Raw genomic sequence first — 11,750 nt, 5'->3', positions numbered from 1 at the left:
AATGAAAAAATCCTGTAATAGTATATATATTAGAGCCAAATTTATCATTTTTCCAGCAAAGGGAAAAATCTTACTTCATGAAAACAAAGGAAAATATAAAATCTTTAAAAACTTCAGTTTTCTACTTAATTGTTCACATAACTTTAAAAATCCATAACCAATGTAGCAAACATATTTAAATTATAACATTTTCCCTTCTGCCAGCAGTTTTAGTCCCATGATCCACAGGATTTCTGTGAAGGATCTTCACGGCACTACTGGCTGATTGCACTCAGGAGGCAGAGGCAGGTGGATCTCTGTGAGTTCGAGGCCAGTCTGGTGTATAGAGTGAGTTCCAGGACAGCCAGGGCTACCCAGAGAAACCCTGTCTTGGAAACAAAACAAAACAAGAAAACAAAAACAGCAGAAAAGCCAGTTGGCGGTGGTGCACGCCTTTAATCCCAGCACTTGGGAGTCAGAAGCAGGCGTATTTCTGTGAGTTTGGGGCCAACCTGATTTACATAGTGAGTTCCAGGACAGCCAGGGCTACTTGGAGAAATCTTATCTCAAGCAACTCCCCCCTCGCCCCCTCCCCACACACAGAAGAAGTCACCTGGAAAGAGGGAACCTCAGCAGAAGAACTGCCTCCATCAGATTGACCTGTGGGCATGTCAATGGGGGCATTTTCTTTTTTAAAAATATGTTTTATTTTTCCATTCAAAAATTTACACTTCCTCCCCTCCTCCCTGATGGAGGAGGGTCATCTTTCTATCTGTTGATTTCATTGGTTAAGTAATAAAGAAACTGCTTGGCCCTCAAAGGTTAAAACATAGGTGGGAGGAGTAAACAGAACAGAATGCTGGGAGAAAGAAGCTGAGTCAGGGAGTCGCCATGATTCTCCCACTCCAGACAGACGCAGGTTAAGATCTTTCCTGGTAAATCAGCTCGTGGGCTACACAGATTATAAGAAATGGGCTAGTCCAGGTGCGAGAGTTAGCCGAGAAAAGGCTTTAACTAATGGGCCAAGCGGTGTTTAAAAGAATACAGTTTCCGTGTAATTATTTCGGGGCATAAGCTAGAGCTAGCCATGTGGGCGGCCGGGTGCTGGGGACGCAGCCCGCTGCTCTTATTACTACACCTCCCATTCCCCTCCTGCTCCCCCACTCACCCTCCTCCCTCCTCCGGAGGCATTTTCTTAATTAGTGACTGACTGGGAGGGCCCAGTTCACTGTAGTGGGTAGTGGTGGATATCATGCCTAGGCAAATGTTCCCAGATTCAAGAAGAAGCCATGCCTTGAAAGAAAAAAAAAAACAGGCTGAGCGAGCCTCGATGAACAAGCCAGTAAGCAGCACCCGTCCAAGGCCTCTGCATCAGCTCCTGCCTCCACTTTCCTGTCTTGGCTTCCCCAGAGGATGGACTGTAACCTGTAAGCCAAGTAAATAATCTCTTTCCTCCACCAACTTGCTTTTGGTCTGTGTTTTATCACAGCATCAGAGAGCAAACCAGGTGGATCACTTAAGACATTTTCCAGGCTAGAATCACCACAAGATTTGAATATTTGATCAAAGCCTTATGAAAATGCCAGGTCATATACAGTGAATGTTTGTGTGCGCGCGCGCACGCACCACACGCATGCATGTGCCACAAGGTGGCGTCCTTTGTTATTTTTTATTTTTATTTTATTTTATTTTTTATTTATATTTATATTTATTTATTTGGTTTTTTTTTGAGACACTCTCTGTAGCTTTGGAGCCTGTCCTGGAACTAGCTCTTCTAGACCAGGCTGGCCCTCGAACTCACAGAGATCTGCCTGCCTCTGCCTCCCGAGTGCTGGGATTAAAAGCATGTGCCACCACCGCCAGGTGACATTTTCTTTTTTAAGCTTTATTTTTTATTTTATGTATATGCGTGTTTTGCCTGCAAGGATCTGTGTAGAATGTGTGTGCAGTGCCCATAGAGGTCAGGAGAAGGCTTTGAGTCCTCTGAAATTAAAGTTACAGATATTTGTGAGCTACCATGTGGAGGCTGGGAACTGAACTCCGGTCCTCTGGAAGAGCAGCAAGTGCTCTTAACCACTTAGTCATCTCTCCAGCCTCAAAGAAGATTTGTGTGTGGGATTGAATTAAAGGTCTGAAATGAGGGGCCATGACCCTTCATCTCCTTTTCTTTTCTTTTCTTTTCTTTTCTTTTCTTTTCTTTTCTTTTCTTTTCTTTTCTTTTCTTTTCTTTTCTTTTCTTTCCTTTCCCTTTCCTTTCCCTTCCCTTTTCCTTCCTTCCTTCCTTCCTTCCTTCCTTCCTTCCTTCCTTCCTTCCTTCCTTCCTTCCTTCCTTCCTTCCTTCCTTCCTTCCCTTTCTCCCTACCTCCCTGTTTTCTTTCGTGAGACAGAATCTCAGAATGTAGCTTTGGCTGGCCTGGAACTCACCTTGTAGTCCTGGCTAGCCTTTAACTCATAGACATCTGTCTGTTTCTGCCTCCCAAGTACTGGGATTAAAGGAGTGCACCACCATGCCTAGCTAGCATTTCCATAATGCTTAGTTTTGGTTGACCCTTCCCCCTTGTCCTTCTTGACCCCATATCCCTGCTCCTCATCCCTGCTCAAACCCTTCCACTTCCAGCAATTCCCTTCTCTTTCCAAATCACAGGTGTTCGATTGCACCCCTCTCCTCCTTGAAGGTCACTTTTTTCTTCTTTCATAGGATCCTTTCTAGTTTTCTGATCTCTATATATACTCCCTCCTGCATAAACATAGATATAGAAAAATTAGATCTATGAGAGAGATCAATGTTTGTTTTTCGGGTTGTTTTTTTTTTTGTTTTTTCGAGACAGGGTTTCTCTGTGGCTTTGGAGCCTGTCCTGGAACTAGCTCTGTAGACCAGGCTGGTCTCGAACTCACAGAGATCCGCCTGCCTCTGCCTCCCGAGTGCTGGGATTAAAGGCGTGCGCCACCATCGCCCGGCCAATGTTTGTTTTTCTAAGCCTATGTTGCTTAATATATTTTTCAGTTTCATCCATTTTTTCTGAAAATTTTTATAACTTAAGCACCAGAATAAAAGTTGATTTTGTGGGGGCTGGAGAGATGGCTCAGCAGTTAAGAACACTAACCTCTCTTCCAGAGGACCCGGATTCAATTCCCAACACCCACATGGCAGCTCACAACTGTCTAAAAATGCAATTCCACAAGATCTGACACCTTCATACCAATGCACATAAAAAATAAAAGTTAAATAAATCAAAAAAGTTGATTTTGTAAGCGTATATCACATTTTTATTATTTATTCATTAGTTGGTGGACATCTAAACCTATTTCATTTCCTTGCTGTTGTAAATAGGGAAACAATATACAAGGATGTGTAACTATCCCTTTGATAGAATATAGAGTTCTTGAGGTATGTTCCAGGAGTGGTATTGCTTGGTCACGTTGTCATTCTAATTTCAGCTGTTTTGAGAAGACTCCACAATGATTTCCACAATTCCTGCACCATCAACCACTGAGATTTAAGATTGTACAGAAAAACTCCTTTCTTATGAGGGATTGAGGGTGTATCTCAGGTGTCCAGATGTGTGGGGCCTTGGGTTTCACCTCCAGCACTGCAAAGACGTCCCCGAAAATCCCTGTAGGAAAGATAGATCCACCCAGTGTTTGCTTTTCTGGTGCTGTGCTAAGTCATTGACCAAAAGTGAACTGGGAAGAAGGGGTTTATCTGCTTTCCTGGTTGCATGTAGCACACCGTCAAGGGAAAACAGGGCAAGAGCTGGGGTAGAGACTCTGGGGAGAATGTTGCTTACTGACTAGCCTGCTCTCTGGTTCGTGTTCAGCTACAGCCCCCCACAACCCCCTGATCTTTCTGGCTATGGGATATCCACCATGTTTTCAAGATCCGTTCATTTACTTGCAAATTTTATTTTTTCTTTTCAATTGAATAAAATATCACTGTGTATATGTAGTATTGTAGCGCGCACCATGGCGCTGTCATGTCGTGGGCACGGAGCCTGGGCGCCGCTTGCTGTTCCACGTCAAACTTGAGAGAACTTGTGCGCATGCGCACAAGCTCCCCCCTCCAGCGCAGGGAGTCTTTCGATCTGGCCATCTGATCTGGCCAATCATTATTTAACACGTTTATCGCTCCATTCTGGCCTGAGCCATTGGGTTGATGACACGTCAGGGCTTTGTCTGGCACCGTATATATTCTTCTGCTTCCACGGGGACGGGGTCTTCTTGCCTCTTTCAAACCTCAAGTGTAAGTGCTCCAATAAAGGGTGTTCTGAGAAGGATCCTGTTGCAGTCGTCTCTTCTGCTGGCAGTAGCGGCGTGCTGCAAGTGGTGCCGAACCCCGGGACTTCCATCACGGCATCAGGCAGAGACCCCTGCGGAAGCAGGAGGATTCAGAACTTAGACGCTCGGAGCGGCGGCGCTGGTGAGTTCTCCGTGAGTATTACTTCTGACGTGCTGAGTGGAGGAGTGAATCCGCTCTGGGGAGCCCCTGTCATTCGGGGTATGGTCGTCTTGGTGCTGACCCATTGCCTTTTTTCCACGTTTTCATAGAGCCGGTCAAGAGTGTATTTGCTGGGACCGGCAGTAAGTGAAACTGAAAGTAAGCCCGGTGTAGATAGGTAGGCATTTCAACTCGTGCATAAGGTGTGCAGATAACGTACAGCATGGGAAATGTAGCGTCTGGACCCGCTGGCATGGCGCCTTTCTCGCGCCCTATCCAGAGGCTGCTTAGGGACCGAGATCTAAAAATCTCCGAGGGTACCGTAAGAAAGTTTTTGGAGGATGTGGATCGAGTAGCACCATGGTTTGGAGGTTCTGGGGACATCAATCTCCCCTGCTGGAACAAGCTAGGTAGGGCCCTCGAGACAGCAAAGGCGGAGGGTAAGCTTCGGCCGGGAAGTCATCCATTATGGAAATTGGTACGAGCCTGTTTGCGGGACGGGAAATGCGTCGAGGCAGTAAAAGAAGGCCGAAGAGCGCTTTTAGACTACCAGGATAGCATGTCGGAGCTAGATACCAAGGAAGAAATGACAGGAGAACACAAAAAACATAGGCCTAAGGAGGGCGACAAAAGCTCTCGGAAAAGGGAGAGCGACAAGAGCTCTCGGAAGAGGGAAGAGAAAGCTCCAGAGAAAGACAGGGAGCTAGAGGATACGCGGTATCCACTCTTGGAGGAATTTCCTCAATTTTGTATAGATGAGTCCTCCGAGGATGAGGACCAATTAGAGGTGGAGGAGGAAGGTCTAGAGGAAGATCTAGAGGAAGCTGCAGTTCAGTATGAACGGGGACAGTGTAGTCCGGAGCGTACTAAGCCTCCGCCATATGATTCACCTAGAGCTAGTGGTACCAGGAGTGGCCCATCGGCACCTCCTGCCACGTCGGCTTCCTTCATTAAGCCTGGCACATGGAGCTGATTGGCTGCTGTGTTCCCCGTCTTTCAGGATCCCAACACAGGGCAGAGGTTTCATGAGCCGGTTGCTTATAAACAGTTGAAGGACTTGGCTGAGGCCACACAGACTTATGGAGTGTCTGCGAGCTTCACGCTCGGACTTGTAGAGCGCCTAGGACAATCGGCAATGACACCTGCCGATTGGATGAGTACTGTTAAGGCGTGTGTTACTTTAGGTCAATACTTGTACTTCAGGTCCATTTATACCGACTATGCTTATGCACAGGCCCGTATTAATGCAGATAATGGCAATGCTGCCTGGACGGCAGACATGTTACTAGGTCAAGGACAGTGGATAAACAATCAGACCGTGTTTCCTATTCAGGTTTACCAACAAATTAATGAAATAGCCATACGAGCCTGGAAAACCCTGCCTAACAGGGGCCAAGTGTCGGGTAATTTAACCAAGATAATACAAGGACCAGCAGAGCCATTTTCAGACTTTGTTGCTCGAATGATGGAGGCAGCAGGAAGAGTATTTAGCGACATGGACCAGTGTATGCCTTTAGTAGAGCAACTCGTCTATGAACAATGTACCAAAGAATGTAGGAGGGCAATCACCCCCTGGAAAGGAAAAGGACTCCAAGCATGGATGAAAGCTTGCAGGGAAATAGGAGGGCCATTGACTAATTCTGGACTGGCAGCTGCTGTTTTGGCTGCTGCCCGGATGTCTGGCAATAGACCAGGAGTCTGTTTTAAATGTGGCCAGCCGGGTCATATAAGAAAAACATGTCCGAATGGAGAAGGGAGGCAGGGAGGTGGAGGACGTCAACCAGGCCTCTGTCCGAGATGCAAAAAAGGGAGGCACTGGGGAAATGAATGCCGGTCGGTGAAAGACATCAATGGCCGGCCCATTACTAATCCATCAGATTCTGGCCGGCCCATTACTAATCCACCAGGTTCAAAAAACGGCAAGAGGGGCCCACGTCCCCAGGGCCCTCAAATGTATGGGGCATTGCAAGATCAGGCAGAGCAGCCACCTCAGAAACCCGAAGGGCAACCATGGGCTCTGCAGGGTTGGACATCTGTGCCGCCACCAGGCTGGTATTGACACCACAAATGGGAGTGCAGCCCATTGAGTCAGACTTTAAAGGTCCATTGCCTAGAGACACTGTGGGCTTACTGTTAGGACGTTCATCATCTGCTCTGAGAGGGCTGGTAGTAACCCCGGGTGTTATAGACCCTGATTATACCGGCATAGTTAAGATCATGTGTTCCTCCCCAAGGGGCATTACAGCTATTTCCCCAGGGGATCGCATAGCTCAAATGTTGATCTTGCCTAGTCTGCATAACCATTTTCCAGCCAAGGCTATGAATAGAGGGGATCAAGGGTTTGGTTCCACTGGCACAGATCTTGTTTGTCTGTCTATGGGTTTAGATCAAAGGCCGATTATAGCCCTTAATATAGAAGGCAAAACGTTTCAAGGACTGCTGGACACAGGTGCAGACCGCAGCATTATTAGAGAAGGGGATTGGCCGAAGCGGTGGCCTCTTCAGCTATCATCTCAAACATTACAGGGCCTGGGGTATGCCAATACACCAAAGGTCAGTGCTAAAGAATTAACTTGGACATATGAAGAAGGCCAAAAGGGACTATTTCAACCTTTCGTGCTTGATCTCCCCATTTCCTTATGGGGGCGAGATGTTTTGAGTCAGATGAGAATAAAACTTGTTACACAGTATTCAGATGTTAGTCAACAGTTAATGCTGCAGTCCGGATATGTTCCGGGCAAGGGACTAGGGAAGGGGCTTCAGGGCACCCCTGAACCGATTATGCCTTCAATGAGTCCTGGACGTCAAGGCCTGGGTTTTTCCTAGGGGCCACTGAGGATGCCATCCCTATACCCTGGACCACTGACATCCCGGTCTGGGTCCCTCAGTGGCCCCTCTCTAGAGAAAAATTGGAGGCAGCACAAGAATTGGTAAAAGAGCAACTTGCTCTGGGGCACCTGGAGATGTCTCAATCTCCTTGGAATACGCCTATTTTTGTGATCAAGAAAAAATCAGGGAAATGGAGGCTCCTACATGACCTTAGAGCAGTTAATCAGCAAATGCAGTTATTTGGATCAGTGCAAAGGGGATTGCCTTTGCTTTCTAGCCTTCCTAGAGATTGGCCGATCATTATTATTGATATAAAGGATTGCTTTTTCTTGATACCCTTGAACAAGGAGGATTGTCCTCGGTTTGCATTTACAATTCCATCCGTTAGTCATGAACAACCTGATGCAAGGTATCAATGGAGGGTTTTGCCCCAAGGAATGGCCAATAGTCCTACCATGTGCCAGTTGTTTGTTCAAAAGGCCTTGGAGCCAGTGTGCTTAAAATTTCCAAATTTGAGATTATGCCATTATATGGATGATATCTTGATAGCTGCCCCTACTAATGATGTGCTTGATTTGGCGTTTTCTACCACCGTTGATGCACTTAGGAAATGTGGGCTGGAAATTGCTCCTGAAAAGGTACAGAAGGAAGAGGTGGGACGATTTCTGGAAGCTATTACAACCCCACAAGCTATAAGACCGCAGAAAATAAGTCTGAGACTTGACAATCTTAAAACACTTAATGATTTTCAAAGATTGCTAGGTGATATCAACTGGCTTCGGCCGTACCTTCGGCTCACTACAGCTGAGTTGAGACCCCTATTTAAAATTTTGGAGGGAGACCCAAGAGTGACGTCCCCTCGAATGCTGACACAGGATGCAAGAGAGGCCTTGGTGAGGGTTGAACAGGCCATTCAGAATGCACAGTTAAGACGATATGATGCAAATAAACAATTAGTGTTGTGTGTTTTGCATACTAAGTCAGCACCCACAGCTGTCCTTTGGCAAGATGGGCCTTTGTTATGGATACATGCTCATGCCTCCATCCGCAAAACAATTGAGTATTATCCCACGGCTGTGGTGTCTATTGCCATGATGGGTATAAAGATGTCTTTAACACATTTTGCTATGCAACCACAGTTGTTGATCCAGCCATATTCCCCTAAACAAATACAAGTCTTGAGTGCAACACTAGATGATTGGGCTGTTCTTGTCTGTGCATTTTCTGGAAGGTTTGATAATCATTATCCATCCGATAAACTGTTACATTTTGTCATGAATCATCCAGTTATTTTTCCTAAGGTGACCAAGCCTTGCCCCTTGGATAATGCAGTCACTGTATATACTGATGGGTCAAGTTCTGGTGTGGGAGCCTATGTTGTCCAGGGAGGGGAGACAGTCATTAAACATTTTGAGCCAAATAGGCCACAACTAGTAGAGTGTCAAATGGTTCTGGAGGTGTTTCTCACCTTTACAGGTCCTCTTAATATTTACTCAGATTCCCATTATGTGGTCAATGCTATAAATCAACTTGAATCTTCTGCAATGATCTCTGACAGGAGCCCCGTGGTCTCCATTTTGTTGTCCATACGTGATACTATTAGAAAGAGGTCGCATCCTTTTCACATGGCTCATATACGAGCGCACACACTGCTGCCAGGTGTGTGCTGCAGAGGCCAATGCTCGCACCGACGAAGCCACCCGAGCTTTTCCAATGATAACATCATCTCCTTTTTCAGCAGCACGCCAATTTCACGAGTTATATCATGTGCCCGCCAGAACACTAACACTTAAATTTAAAATTCCTAGACAAGCGGCTAGGGACATAGTTAAATCTTGCCAGGCCTGTGTCCCTTTTAACCACCCCCCACATGTTGGAGTCAATCCAAAAGGCCTGCTGCCAGGTGACCTCTGGCAAATGGATGTCACCCATGTACCTAGTTTTGGTCGTATGCAATACGTGCATGTATCAGTCGATACTTGTTCTGGTGTGATCCATGCATCACCCTTTACAGGTGAAAAGGTGGTTAATGTTATAACTCATTGCCTGGAGGCATGGGCCGCTTGGGGTAAACCCAAACACTTAAAAACTGATAATGGTCCTGCGTATGCCTCCAAAACCTTTCAGCAGTTTTGCTCTCAGATGGGTGTTTGCCATCACACTGGCCTGCCGTACAATCCACAAGGGCAAGGCATTGTAGAACGGGCTAATCGCTCGTTAAAGGAAATGTTACAAAAACAAAAAGGGGGAGTAGCCCAGGGCTATTCACCCAAGAATGCCATATCCCTAGCTACTTTCACTCTGAATTTTTTAAACCTTGATGATCAGGGACGATCAGCGGCCAGCCGACATGCTGGGGCTCTACCCACCGAAAACGTTGAAGTAAAGTGGAAAGATGTGTTAAATAACACATGGTGTGGCCCGGATCCAGTGATTGCTAGATCCAGGGGAGCTGTTTGTATTTTTCCGCAGGGCCAGGAACAACCGGTTTGGGTCCCGGCAAGACTGACACTAGAGCTGAAACGGATACAGGACAATGAAGACGACTCTCGTGGTGCTGATTCTCCTCCTGTGGACGCCAATGATACAGATGAAAATGACGCAACTGTGGGCAGTAACCAGGGCATGGCCAATACCTATGCCTGTTCACGCTAATTCCTCTATTATTCCCACCTTGATTTCCACCTCATGTGATATGGAAGCCCCTTGTATGGTCCCAAGAGATGATAAGATAGAACGATTTAATTCAACTAAAGTTGTGCTTCATGGGACCTTTTGTTTTTCCCTGGAACATAAAACCCCATGCATTCTGTTAAAACAAAAGAATTTGGTTAATTGGATGGATCCCTTGCTTTATAGTCAGGTGAATATAGGCATATTGGCATCAGCTTTAAATCAGATTGTTCAGGGTGCCCAATCAGGCGGTGGTACATCCAGTAATGCAACTTCAGTTAACGTTACCACCTTGGCTATGAATACCACATTGTTGGTGCCTATGAAAGATCCCTCTCTTAGAGATTATAATAGCACTGAATTTAAAGCATCCCCACATTGTGTCCCAGATTTTTCTTTCCCTCCCACCTATACTGCCTGTCAGGGCAGGACATGGGAGGAGTTACAGATTTCACAGGGATTCTCCCTTTCTCCGTCTATGAAGAGATATTTTTATAATCAGTCAAACAAAAGTTCAACCATAGGGGATGGGTGGTCCTGGTATCAATGGTTGGTTTCCAATGAGGCAGGAGCAACAGCAGACATTTCCGCCTTAGCCCAAATCCAAAAGCTCACCGCCCGGCTGATTAATGTTTCTGGTATAGTAACCGAAACATCCCTTGGTAGGCGACTTCGTGTACTTCAGGAGGAGGAGCTGGCCAATACTACCTTGGCGGCAGCACCAGTGTGTGTGCCTTCTCCTTTTGTGTTTCTGCTAACTAATATTACTAATGCTACCCAAGAGGTAGATTGCAGGAGTACCGATTGCTTTCTAGCTCAATGCTGGAATGCTTCATGGAACCTTGTAGTGGTTATGAGGATACCAACATTCGTGCCAGTTCCTGTTAAAACGGATCCTGATGCATTCCCACTCGTTACTCTTTTACGAGAACAAAGGGATTTTGGACTCACCGTCGCTATAGTAACAGCGATAGCAGTGTCAGCGGCTGCCGCGGTTACCGCAGCAGTGGCTATGACCAATCAAGTACAAACTGCAGATACCATTAATAATGTGGTTGCAGAGGCCGCTACAGTGCTGGATACTCAAAGCAGAATAAATAGACACATGCTGTCAGGCATAGTGGCAGCTAATCAAAGAATTGATTTTTTACAAAGTCAAATTAATGATTTGGCTGATTTGGTTCAAATGGGTTGCATTTCGTATCAAAAGCATGTATGCATAACCCCACTTTCTTTTGATAATTCCAGAAATGAATCAAAGATCCTAGGCGAATTCTTTGCCGGCAACTGGTCCAAGGAAGCGGAGAACCTGATCCAGGACCAGCTGTTACAGATTGCTACCTTGAACGATACTCGTATACAGCCCATAACCCTTGGACAATTTACTGATTGGCTGCAATCCGCTTTTTCTTTCTTTAAGGAGTGGGTGGGGGTTGGCGTATTCGGTGCCATATGTTGCCTCGGCGTGTTTCTCTGCCTTTGGCTTCTGCGCCGATTTCGTGCACGGCAAGCTCGGAACAAAGCAATTATAGTCCAGGCCCTTGCTGCCCTCGAACATGGCATCTCCCCTCAGGTCTGGCTGGCTAGCCTCAAGCATGACCTATAACTGGATGTGGCCTCCGCACCCCAAGTCGATAGAGACATTGCACTGGGACAGGCACACCCAGTTCTCAATGTTTTTTAAACGTGCTGGTAGTCCTTGCACCTCATAGGCCTTGCTGCCATTGCACATGAGAGGATACACAGCATGACGCGCACAGCGCACCCTAACCCTTGATCGTTGGGGACATCATGAGGTCTCAAACTAGATCGGGTTTCTGCTTTAAAATATAAA

The sequence above is a fragment of the Microtus oregoni genome, unplaced genomic scaffold (assembly GCF_018167655.1).
Source record: "Microtus oregoni isolate MIOR12 unplaced genomic scaffold, Mior012 000268F_002, whole genome shotgun sequence".
Classification (NCBI taxonomy): Eukaryota; Metazoa; Chordata; class Mammalia; order Rodentia; family Cricetidae; genus Microtus; species Microtus oregoni.
Note: the sequence above shows the minus strand (reverse complement) of the source record.